This window comes from Typopeltis vanoorti, chromosome 4 (genome assembly GCF_054136105.1).
Source record: "Typopeltis vanoorti isolate ZY-2024b chromosome 4, IOZ_Tvanoo_1.0, whole genome shotgun sequence".
NCBI classification, from domain to species: Eukaryota; Metazoa; Arthropoda; class Arachnida; order Uropygi; family Thelyphonidae; genus Typopeltis; species Typopeltis vanoorti.
The window spans coordinates 144,959,573-144,972,627 of record NC_143552.1 but is presented as its reverse complement, the minus strand read 5'-3'; the positions used below and the strand labels follow the sequence as shown (position 1 = coordinate 144,972,627).

Genomic DNA, 13,055 nt, shown 5'->3' with positions numbered 1-13,055 from the left:
ATATACAAGATGTCAGAAAGGATGGATAGCTGGAACCCACCTGAATCATGGAAGAGAATAACTTGTATCATGATGATTCGTGCCCGCCATCAAAATAAGGATATTACGACTGCTGCCCAACGCTCCCTGAATACAGTAAAAACAATCAGGCATGAACTAGAGACTTGCAATGGTGACTACGAGGATGTAGCAAGAAGAAAGATCCCTAGCAGACGATCTGATTGCGTTCGTACAGCAGAATTCCTCGCAAATCTGCAGGAACAGGTGTTGAAGAACCCTGGCATTGGAATTCGGGCTTTGTTCGTGGAGTTGCTAACTGTAGTCAAGCCCTGGATAACAAGGGTAGCCAATGGTAGGCCGTATGTATGGCAGCAGGATTCGGCCCCTTGCCACACCTCTGGGAAAAGTCAAAAATGGTTGTCTGAAAATTTCTACGACTTCACCAGTCCAAATGTTTGGCCTCCAAACTCCCCAGACCTTAACCCCTTGGATTATTTTGTATGGGGCGCAGTTGAAAAAGACACCAATCGCACTTCCAGTAATACAAAAGCCCAGTTAATGGATAAAATTAAAACAGTTTTTGCGGCCCTTCCCAGGGAGACTGTAGCATCAGCTTGTTCGAGGTTCCGAAGCAGAATTGAAGCTGTGATCGATGCTAATGGTGGTTATTTTGAGTAAATCTTGTTGATAGTATTGTAATTAACTCTGCCTTTTTTTTTTTTTGTCAATTCATTAAATTTAATAGATACAAAGAAGATTTTCTTTTTTCTTACGAAACTGTCAAATTTATCCCGAACACCCTGTATATATATATATATATATATATATATATAGATAGATAGATAGATAGATATTATTTTTAAAATGCTTATTTGGATATTTTTTTTTATTATAGATTTCATTTTTATATCTTTACACATCTATTTTTCTATTTTTAAACACGTAAACCATTTTTTATATTTAATTTGTCCATTTTAACGGTCTAATTTTTATTTTTCAATATATAAATGTTTATATAACAATTTTAAAAATTAAACATGAAATAAATTAGTATAAAGTTAATTGAAAAGACTTATTTTGAGACGTTGTTAGAGTCGTAGTGAGATAAACAGTAAAATTATAAGGAATGGTAGAGCACTTTATTTAAACTTTATATTTACATAAAATAAACTAAACTATGTACAGTGACTTAATATATATATAGTATGTATGTATATATATATATTTATTCTTGAAGTGATCAAGTGAACAGTAGCAATTTGGGATTCGTTCAAGTTATGATGGCTGAAAGAAGTTATCATCAGAATCTAAATTTTGATTTATTGAGTAAAGCCAGCATCTATTCATGGGCTATACACTTATACACATATTTACATAAAAAACACCTCACTTTTCCATACCTGTAGATAAGACACCAAATCGGTATTTGCATCGTAAACAATTATACAATTAACAAATAAGGAAATGTATTTAGGTTTAAATAGATGTCAGTGGATTCAGTAAAAAGTTCAGAAAACAAATCCATGAGTAATGATCTGTCAAGCATCATCTCTATGTTGCTTCAATGCAATCCTTTTCATTTTGACTTCACTTTTTTTTTCAGAAAATCACTCTTTTTTAAATCAGTATTTATAACTGATTTGAGTATTTTACATCTTTTTAAAGAAAACACTAGATTTAAAAATGTAGAAAATATATCAAATTAATTCCTCTTATTTCACATTCCAGTTTCATTTTGACAGAGCAATACTTATGAAATTGTGTGGCAGTATGTTTGGTCCTTTCATTCGTAACTATTTCCGGCCATGACTAGTGACGTAACAGAATAGTTCCGGTTTGAATGCAATCAATTTTAATACACATGCAAAAGGCTTACAAAAATCTTTATTTAAAATATAAACTTTTTTTTTTATTTTCATACCTGCATATGAACTATGATTTTAGAGAAAAATCACGATTAATGTAATTACACACTTTTAGTTTTCAGTAGATCTTTAAAAATGTACTGCATTTGTGAAATTTTGCAAAAAAAAAAACGCTTATAGAGATGTAGCCTTGGTTGTTGTTTGCAGTGATACGAGCGCCTGATGACTGATATATTAAAACAAGGATTTGAAACGATGATGCATTACTGTCGATTTACTAGCTAAAACGTATATCATCACAATTTAAGAATATTATCATTTAAAAACTATTCCATTATAATTTAACAAAGCATAAATATAAATTTATTTTTAAGAGAGAGTAATAATATAAATTTATTTTAAGATAATTTTAATATAATAATATTACTTTTACAGTTAAACCAAATTCTATTTCCATAAAAATTCTGTAAATACTTTAATTTTAAGAGAATCATCAGAATTGCTAATAAATAGCTTTGTTTTTGCAAATAAAATTTATTTAAAAAAATGAAACTTTTATTAAGTCCACGCGGTTAGCCTAGTGGCTGTGTGCTTCGCAACCAAATGCCTGGGGAAGGAGTGTCCTAGGTTCGATTCCCTTCGCTGACGTGAGGAGCTGAAGGATCTTCCTCAGCTAACCAAGTTAGCCAGTCTTGGGCGTGGACAGTAGGGTTTTTTCCCTAGTTTATCCTGGGGTTTTTCATCCCGCAAAGCAGGCAAACCGCCCTTGAGAACTCAAGACTACTGACATAGGATACACCGGGGTGTAGGGCTGACCACCTTATCCTGTTAGCGGTTTAAGGTCCGATGATTAATAAACCCTCGACACCGCAAAGTAAAAGAGGATAAAAGGAAGATGATGAGATGAACTTTTATTAAAGTTATTGAATTTATAAGAAAGATTCATTAGATGTGTTAAAATAAAATAATCAAAGTTGGAAGTTGAATATGATCTGATTACTTAGTGTTTAAGGTTAGGAAAGATGATATTAATATAAGATACCCTTTATATATCTCAAAAATAAATAAATGAAGTGATGAAACTAAGATGACACTTACTGATAGATGAGGCAGTATTAATGATCTTTTATCATGTGAATAGTTCATATGGAAATTGTCACACTGTGCTAGCTGACTCTTCAAATACATCTCTGAACGTTTCGTACCAAAGACCTCAATTCTATTCAATTCATCTTAAAGTTAAACATCATAGATTGCCGATTTTCATCAATCTAAGAGAAAAAGATCTCTATGATGATGCTATTTGATAGAAGGTCCAAAAAAAATGGGGTTGAAAGGTGTCGCGGTCTTTATGACAAGCGATGAAAAACATATCAAAAAAGGAGTATTACAAATTGCTATAAAATGTTTCTACCTTTTCGATGTATATTTTCTACCGACCTATTTTAAATTAAACATTTCTGGATGCTCTCACATCGGTGTATTTCTGTATCCATACGCCTCTCATAAATGAAACCAAGTAAACATAATTCTGTCTAATCAAATACTTAATAACATAATAATTTCAAAATTTTAAAAGTCACTGTACATGGCCGAAAACTTCTTGAATGATCTTACATTAAATTGATGAGAAAAATGAACGCATGAAATAGTAACAAGGAAATCCTGTCTTGTCGCTAAGTTCTCCTCTTGCTATCTACTAATGAATGTCATAATATGCACATACATAGTCTTTTGCATGTAGTGAACAAGAATTAAATGAGTTTGATTACTTTTTTTTTTAAAACCCGTAAGAAAATTGACCGTGTTCAAATTCGTAAACTTCTAAATAGAAATACACTCGTAAATGGTCGGAACCAAAAAAAAAAAGAAAAAAAGTTCGATATACGGAAATGTTTCTTAATAAAAACAAAAATCATCGTATAGATGCACCCACATACCCGCTTCACACCGACACATACACACAGAGATAGATGGTATGTACAATTATGGCTTGTTAGAAGTCCCCTAAGTCTTCTGGATTTAATTGTTTATCCATTTGAGATGTTCCTTTAATTGCTTGTAGTTCGTTGAACATCAAAAAGAAGTTTTGAAATACGTCACAAAGCGTCCACATTAAACCAAACGAAGTCTTCGTTCTGTCTTCTCTCTCTCTTTCTCTGCTATGATCCAGGCTTTCGAACTGTGCGCTGTTGCCTGAGGATACTCTCCTGAAAAGAAAAATCAGAGGTTAATATTGATTCCCCAAGGAGAGTAATTAAAACTTCCGGTATCATTTAAGAGATTACACACAGATTAACCGACCACATTCTATCAGTGTAACAAATGGGAAGGAGAGTAGGTATTAAATCTCTTGAGATTAGGCAGAGAAACAATCCGGTTCCAAGTATTTAGTTATTTATTATTTATTTATATTATCATACGCATCTCTGTCTATCTCTGACAATAACTGGGAGAGTATATTTAGTAAATTAAATTTAGATCGTTTCTGTCTATTGATTTTTTTTTTTTTTAAATCAAATGAATTAAAAACACGATAAGTTATTTTCAAAGCATATCTTTTGAAAATATTTAGATCGATAAATTAATGAATGTATACCTATCGAGAAGTTTGTATTATTTCTTGAATAGATGATCATCTTGTTCTCTCTCTCTCTCTCTCTCTCTCTCTCTTTATCTTTGACATCGGCTGGGTTAATATTGCAGGAATACAATTTCGTTTGTTTTTCAATAATCTGTTATTATTATGGAGTTATTTACTTATACTTGATTAAGAATTTCTCCTAAACAGAGATAGAATTTTTGAACAGTTCGGACATCACTCCTGATCCCTGATCTCATTTAGACCTTTGCAGTATGCATTTTTATGACCATTCCACCCACTAAAGTCGCAAACATATAGGACATTAGTACTGTGAGTGAGATAATGTCAGATAATACAGAAGCCCCGCTTTACAGAATAAATATGAAAGCCTTGCGAGACATTTCGTATCTCCAATTAGCAGGATGGGAACGTTCTATAATGGTAATGAAAATGATACTCCACATAAAGACACATAGATATTTGTACCATAATCATGATAGGAGAGTGGGACGCTATCTACTTTGCTGACCGAGCAAACGAATAAGAGTAACAATAATTTTAACGATGAAAGCTAAGGCCACCGAATTCAAAATTAGTGCAGCATGCTAGCAAAGTTCGGTTGTTGTCTTATCGAAAGTTGGATTACACATTGCGAGGACTACGTTATGGTTTGCTGTATTCCTAATATTTAATAGTTTGGTCAAGAAATGCTGAATTATATGCCGGCTTGGTTGGCCGAGTGGTTAGCGTATCTGCTCTCCAGCCAAAAGGCTGTGGGTTCGAATCCCGCCATGGGCATGGATGTTTGTGATTGTCTGTGGAAATACTAGTGATGGTGGTGAGCGGTAGATGGCATTAATGTCGTTGCGGTTAGTGGTACTTGGTGGATTTGAGTGGTGGATGCAGAGTTGCAGAGTAGGTGCCCTCCCTCGATGATTCTTTGGATGTGTCATAATAATATGTTTCCTTTATCGTGATGCAAGGGTCTGATTGGTCATTTAAGTTGTTGAAGTCCAATTATATGAGACTATAATCTCCATCTATATGAATATATTTCTCTATTGTGATTTTACATAAGGGCCATTTCAGTAGGACTCATTTGCAAGAGTATGCTTCATTCATCTTTCAAATCTTTGAAGAAGGGACTTAAAAAAAATCGAATCCTTTCGATGTTATAACCAGCTTCTAGAGGGAGAGAGAGAGAGAGAAAGTACAATGGATCGAGGAAGTTGCGGTTGTTCTAATAAAATAGATAAATATACCAATATTATCTACGGATAAGCTTTATCGGATGTTTGAATTACTTTAATTCTTTTATTAATGCGAATTTATTTTTTCCTTTGCTTCTGAATAATAAAATAATTTAAATAAATAATCTAAAGTAAAATATCATTGAAAATACATGAAAGAGTTTAAACTGACAACCTCAGAAACAAATGGATATCTCATTCGGCGCAATAACATATGCATGTCCTTTTTACAATTCATTTTTTTTATTAAAAAATATCTGATTTTTTAAATGCGTCAGTTTATTCGGAGCGAGACTGCGGGTATTTCGATCCAAAACGAAGTCAGTAAGTCGTTCCTTGCCAGCAGATAAGTCTGATTAATCTTTACATTACAAGTCTGAAGTAGAAGTGAAGATGGCGAGAGAAGTCCCAAAGTTTGTACATCTTCTCAGCCAGGAGATAACCAGTACGGAGAAAAGAGTCTTATAACTCAACGATAGATTAACCACCTCGGGCGATAGAGAACTGGTCCGGAAGAGAATGTCGCACTTTAACTCCAAGAGATGAGATATTACTGTCAAGAGATGCCAACACCACTCGGTAGTTATGCTTCTTAGAATTATGCGATCACAGATTAAATAAAACGGATGTTTGAGATCAGCCAGAGAAATTTACCGACACAGAAATATTCGCGCATTTTTTACTATGCATTTGCCTATCGAAATTTAAATGACGCCCTGCATAAAATACAAGCTAAGAAAAGCGAACAGGACGAAAAATAATGAAGACGAGATATGAATCTCGGGCTTTAAAAATTTCAGACATTTCAAAGAAGCAAAGTCGCTTGTCATATTGAAGTAGTTTTTGAAGAGATTTGCATGAAATGCATTAGTCATATTTATTTTTATCTTTTTACATTCCTACGTTTTTTTTTTTTTTTTTCCCCCTTTCCTCCATATTTAATATCCGGTTGGAATTGCAACCATCACAATGGAGACTTTATTTAATGTTACGTGAACCGACTGATTGACGCATGCGCCACATATGAGATTGGAACTAAAAGTAGTGACAAAATATTTTCTTTTTATTTGCATACTTTTACAGTTTCCATTCCTTCAATACAAATCTCTCTGAATATACACAGTGGATTGATCTCTGGAGTACTTTTGCAATAACATTTCCTGGAGAATTTTTTTAAAAAAATTTCATCACAGATTCATGCTACGAAAGTGATATTTTTAATTACATATATATATATATATATTTTTTTTTTTGTTTGTTTGTTTGCTTATATATATATATATATATATATATATATATATATATATATATATATATATATATATATATATATATATATATATATAAGCAAACAAACAAACAAAAAAAAACTAAAAAATATTAAAATAAAAAAAAATCTAGAATACGAAATCCAGAACCATAACGAAAACAAATCTACAAATAGTGTAGGTGACGCTCTTCTCAACTATATTTCATTTTCATTATAAATACAAAAATAAATTAAGTAAAACTTTGAAAAAATATATAATCTTAAAACAAATCATATTTAAAATATTATTTCTTCGTGATTGTTATAATTATTTTTTAAATTCATCTATTTATGAAAAAATTCATGATACACCTGTTTTTAACATTATTTATTTCTATATATTAAGGAAAAAAAAACGAATCAAAGCATAGATTTCTATTTAAATAGTATATTTAAATATACTATTTAAATAGTATAGTATACAGTATAAATAGTATATGCTTGTCTAATTCGTTGAATACTACAAGTGCAAGCAAAATTCTGGATCTGGTTCCCACATTGAGACCTAAATAAAGGTCGAAACAGTTTTGGATTGGATATTGAGATTGAGACCTCAATAAAGGTCGAAATAGTATATGCTTGTGTAATTCATTGAATACTACAAGTGCAAGCAAAATTCTGGATCTGGTTCCCACACTGAGACCTCAATAAGGGGCGAAACAGTTTTGGACAGTGATCCTTCCCTTAATGCATAGCACGTCCAAAAGGAAGGATGCTTTGCATTTTGGGATACTGAGGTAAATGATACGAAGTCAACAGCCTCTCTATATGCAGATAGCTAGTCGAGATGATACTTCATGTACAAACTTTGTTTATGCTTGGGTATAATATTAAAAGAAGAATATATTTTTTGGCAAATATAAGATTAAAAGAAGAATATATTTTTGACAAATATAATTTACTTTGTAATCAAAGTAAACTATACTTTAAGGGAGAGAGAGAGATAAGTCCAAGGTAGATGGCAACCGAATGAACTTTTCGAATTATATAATTTACTTTGTAAATTATATAAACCGAATGAACTTTATGAACTTTACGAATTATCAAGATTCATATTTATCACCTGGAGAACATCTACCAAATATGTACGAAGCGGATATTATGTTTTTGACTGGGTAAGAGACCAGATATTGCAAGAAAAACCAACCCTACAGCTATAGTCTGAGAACGGCTAGCTCAATTCTGAAAAAATAAAGCAAGAAAAAAAAGGGGGGGATTACCTTGTAAACAATATCCTGAATCATCAACACTATAACTAAGCCGACATGTTTATCACAAAAATCACCACTCACGTATAAGGGGCCTTATGTCCACTCAGAACTTAATTTTTCTAGCCCCTGTGATCTCTCACTCCGTTTCTTAATTTATTTTAGTATGTTATTTATTTATTTTATATATTTATACATCATCATAATCGCGAACCATGGGCTCACTGCTCGTTGGTGTCCGATGCCTCCTTCACTATCTTCTTCCACCTTTCTTTGTCCTTTTTTATGTTGTCTATCTATTCTCTGTATGGTATACCTCTTCTGTTTACACCATCCATAATACCAAGCATCAATATCTTTATCTTCCGGTCCTCATTCATTCTGCAGATGTGTCTAAATAATTGCAGCTTCCATTTTATAATCTTCTGCAATAGATTCTCCTTTGGTTGTATCTTCCGATAGAGCTCTTCATTTGTGATTTTCTGTACCCCAACCTATTCTTAGATCTTCCTGTAACCAGTTCTTTCAAATGCCAGAATTCTTTTTCTTGATTCCTTATTTATTACCTACATTTCAGATCCATACAGTACACCGCTAAAGATGCATTCTTCCAGTACTCTTAGTTTTGTTTGCAGGCTGATCACTTTACTTTTTCAGATGTTTTCCATGGCTTTCAGATTTGTTCTTCCCTTTATATATTTATACACAAACACATAATAACGACAGTGCCTACATGTTAAGCACTACATTGCTGATTTGGAAATCATTATCCTTAAAGTATAACTTACCCTACAGACATAAGAACTAATTCTTTCTTAATGCTATATATCACTGCTGTTGCAACTGTGGAAGGGCATTTCATATATTTTCAGCTCAAACATTAAGCTCTATTAGAGCCTAAATTGAAACAACTGTTGCAAAATTTGTAACCAGTATGTCTTCTTCCTGCATATCGTCATTATGCAAATTTTGCCCCTCAAGTAGTATATATCCTTACTATTGCAAAATACTTCTGCATTCTTTGCTAGCTGTAATTCAAACTTTGTTTTATTATTTTATTTAAGAATTAAGTCAATCTTAATTGTTATATATTAGGATAGACCCCAACAGTGTTGTAAACTTTAATTCCAAGGATAAACTTAGATATTAAATTACATATAGCATGTTCCTCACCATAAAAGATATTATTCATTAATCCAATTTTGAATTCCTGTCACTTTCACTAAGCAGCATCTTCTCGTGAATATTTCCTAATTCTATTCTCGAATCCTCATGTCAGATTTGTTTTAAATTCCACAGTTGGTGCTTTTTAATTATATTTTCTTCCAATCGTCTTAATTTCCCCTCTTGGGTAAAATGATCATTATCAAGAGGAGACTCCGCTGTCATAAATATGGGTCACTGTCAATTCCTCCGATTAATAATTAAAGTTCCTATCATATCTAGTATATTGATATACATGTTACTTTACATAATTATTATGAAATTGTTATAAAAAATTACTACCCTGTCATACAATCATCTCCTTTTTCCTCCTATAGTCAGCATCTTCCATATTAAAATATCCCATTTATAATTTACTTTTTATTATTTGTTAAGTAACTGACCTATAATATTATGGGTCAGTTAGTTAAACCGTTAAGGAGACGCACTCTAACACATTTCTTCTCTCAGGTGTATAGGCTCCATGCACCACGCTGTCTTGAACTCCCGCCTTAGTTTGACTCTTCTTCACAATATTACGGTTATCATTATATTCTTGATACCAGAAATCCCTTCAATAAAAGACTTAATCTCTTCGTAAAAATTTAGCTACATGAACTAATTCTGTAAGCATAGGTATACTGTATACGAACTCAATATCATTCTAAATACACTTTATTGTATTGCACAATGCAAATACTAATACGAACGATTGTTTTTATTACTGAGAATATCCTTCACCATTAAAATTCAAAAACGATTTCCTTTAGTATACGTTTTAAATATTTTAAAAATTTTATGGATTCTGTAATTTTATTCATCCAGAGAGAGATGCATTATTTAAGTGAATGCGATCTCCAGCAAACCATTATTTTCATTATTAACACACAATGACTGACAGAGCCTAACATTACCAATATGCAAGAACACAAACAAGATAAATCCTGTCTGCTAAGTAATAAATCTCTTTGTACAACTTTAAAAAGCATCCATAGAAATAACTGGAAATATAATAAATAATTTTCTTGAGTTGTGTAACAAGAGAAACAAGAATTGAGGGAAAAACAGATGAATAATAGATGCAATATATATATTAAAGCAAATAATAATAAAGAAATCACTTTAATACAACATATTTTATTGATTGAACTATCGCATTTGAAATACAGTTAAACAGAAACAACCGCATTAAAAATAAGAAAAATACCAAAACAAATTTCAGAAGTAATTAAGTACACGCAGATAAAAGTTCTATAATAAATACAAAAAAAAAAGGATAGACTGAAGAAATTAAAATAACGATGTGACTCGTTAAGCCCAACCTTATTTATTTTAGCGATGGATGAAATAATAAAGTAAGTAAACAACATGAAAAGTTAAGAATAATTGGATTGGGGATAATATAATCTTACAAGCAGAAATGAAAGGGATATACAAATATTACTAAACAAGTATAATAATTTACCAAAATATAACGATATCAATAAAAATTAATTATAAATCCAAGGAATAATAGCAGAACAAGTTAGTTAGATAAAATATTTAGAAATGGCACTAAATAACTATAGCATCGCACAAATTGAGGTACAAGAACCAGCACTGAAAGCGAGTAAAAATACCTGGATATTTCAACAACCCATCATTTCAAGTAACAAGAACATAAGTAAAGAAACAAAAATGACAAATCTACAAAAGGTATCGTTAGATCAGTAGCAGTGTATGCAGCAAGAAAATTGAAGGTGGAACAATATTAAACAGGAACTCACAAATCAGAGAAACGTGTAAAATATAGCCAGTAAATGATCGGATCTAAGACTGGAAAAAAAGGAATGGTAAAAATCACATGGAAAGAATGCGGGTAACAAATGGACAAAGAAAGTAAAAAACTGGATACCAATGGAAGACAGAGTAAATGGCGGAATGTTTGTGGTGGCGCTACAAGCACCTAGTCTTAGAGTGAAGGAAGAAGAAAACGAACATAGACCCATCCCATGCATTAATAAAGCCACAGATATGTACAGCGCAGTGCCTTTTTATTATTATTATATTATTATTATTATACGAGCAACTCCATGGAGGTCCTAAATATTATGCTAAGCACTATACAATATTCACGCCCTGTCATACTTCGCTTTAAATCCATTCACCGACATTTCGCTCACAACAAACTCTGGCACCCTATTCCACTCTTTCACCTTTCTCCAAGCCAAAATATTTAGTCCTCACGTCCTTGCTAACTATACTCTTACTTAATTTTCAGAGATGATCCCTAGTTCTTCCATCCCCCGTGCCTCTCATCTCAAATAGACCGATTTTGAAAAATTTCCTCAGTATTAATCTTGTTAAATTCTTTCACTAATTTGTATGTCTCTATCATAATCATCCCTTTTCTGCCTATCAACAAGAGTCTGCAACCCACAATTGTTCGACTTCTCATAAGTGGAACTCCAAAGACTGGTCATCATCTTGGTCACTGGCATCTGGATTCTCTCCATTTCTTATTCATTCCCGACAATTCCGGGTTACCAGATAATCTAATTTAGTTGCTGTTCTGTTAATCGATTCCTCATTGTCAAATCAGAATGTTGCATTAATAAAATTAATCTTCTTTCCTTTGAGAGTTATCAACTAATATAAATGCTAGATCTCTTTATCTAGTCTTCTTTTAAATAACTCAGCTATTCTTATGAATAAAGTAAGGACGTCCACTTTCTAGAGAGCTACACGTTAGACATAGAATCCTATTTTGAAAGTACTGCATAATCTTCTTCTTTTAAACGAATCCTGAGAACAGAACCAAATCTTAAAATGAGCCAATCAGATCTGCTGATGATCTCGCCATTGGAACAGCTAAATAGATGAAAATAAGTCACATGGCCCACAAAGACTACTATGCTCAATCTGCTGCAAAATTAAACACTTGCAAAAATGCTTCCAGACAAATTAAAAACCCCATCTTTACTCTCTGTTATATACGTATGCTATTCAATAAGTAATAATACTATATTTATACAGAAAACAGATTACCTTTAATCGTCATCACTTTCATGGTCTTTTTCGAAGTAACTACCGTGAGACGCGATGCATTTGTCCCAACGTTGCGTCCACTTCTTAAACACATGTGAAAGTCCGTTTTTTGAGAGTTCTTTCAAAACCTCATCCGCAGCTTTTACACATGCTTTGTTGCTTTCAAAATGGCAGCCTCTTAGTGGTTTCTTGAGCTGAAGAAACAGCCAGAAATCGCACGGTGCGAGATCAGGACTGTATGGAGGGTGTGATAGGATATCTATGTTGTTCTTCTGCAAAACGTCCACTACACAACCAGCAATATGTGGTCTTACATTATCGTGGTGCAATAAGAAGCCATTCTTCAGCAATGGACGCTTCCTTTTGACGTGCTGTACCATTGTCCGTAAAACATCCGCATAGTATGAGCCGTTTACAGTATTCCCGGGTTCAACAGCGTGTTGGTAAACAATGCCTTCGTAGTTAAAAAACATTATGGTCATAACTTTACAAGCCGATTTTACAGTTTTTGCTTTCTTGGGGAAGACGGATGCTTCCATTCACTGCTTTGTTGTTTCATTGTAGGGTCATAGTGATGCAACCAAGCTTCATCTGCTGTAACGATGCGTT

The 13,055-nt window shown here is 32.7% G+C and overlaps 1 protein-coding gene across 1 annotated transcript in view; it reads right to left on the bottom strand.

Moving 5' to 3' along the window:
* Positions 1-3,859: 3,859 nt before the first annotated feature.
* The window catches only part of LOC150107733 (neurotrimin-like), a 274,283-nt gene continuing 265,087 nt past the window's right edge, over positions 3,860-13,055 (bottom strand). Inside the window, exon 7 of the mRNA XM_090391503.1 lies at positions 3,860-4,075. The gene's annotated coding sequence lies outside the window, so the exon portion shown is untranslated. The remainder of the gene's footprint in view (positions 4,076-13,055) is intronic.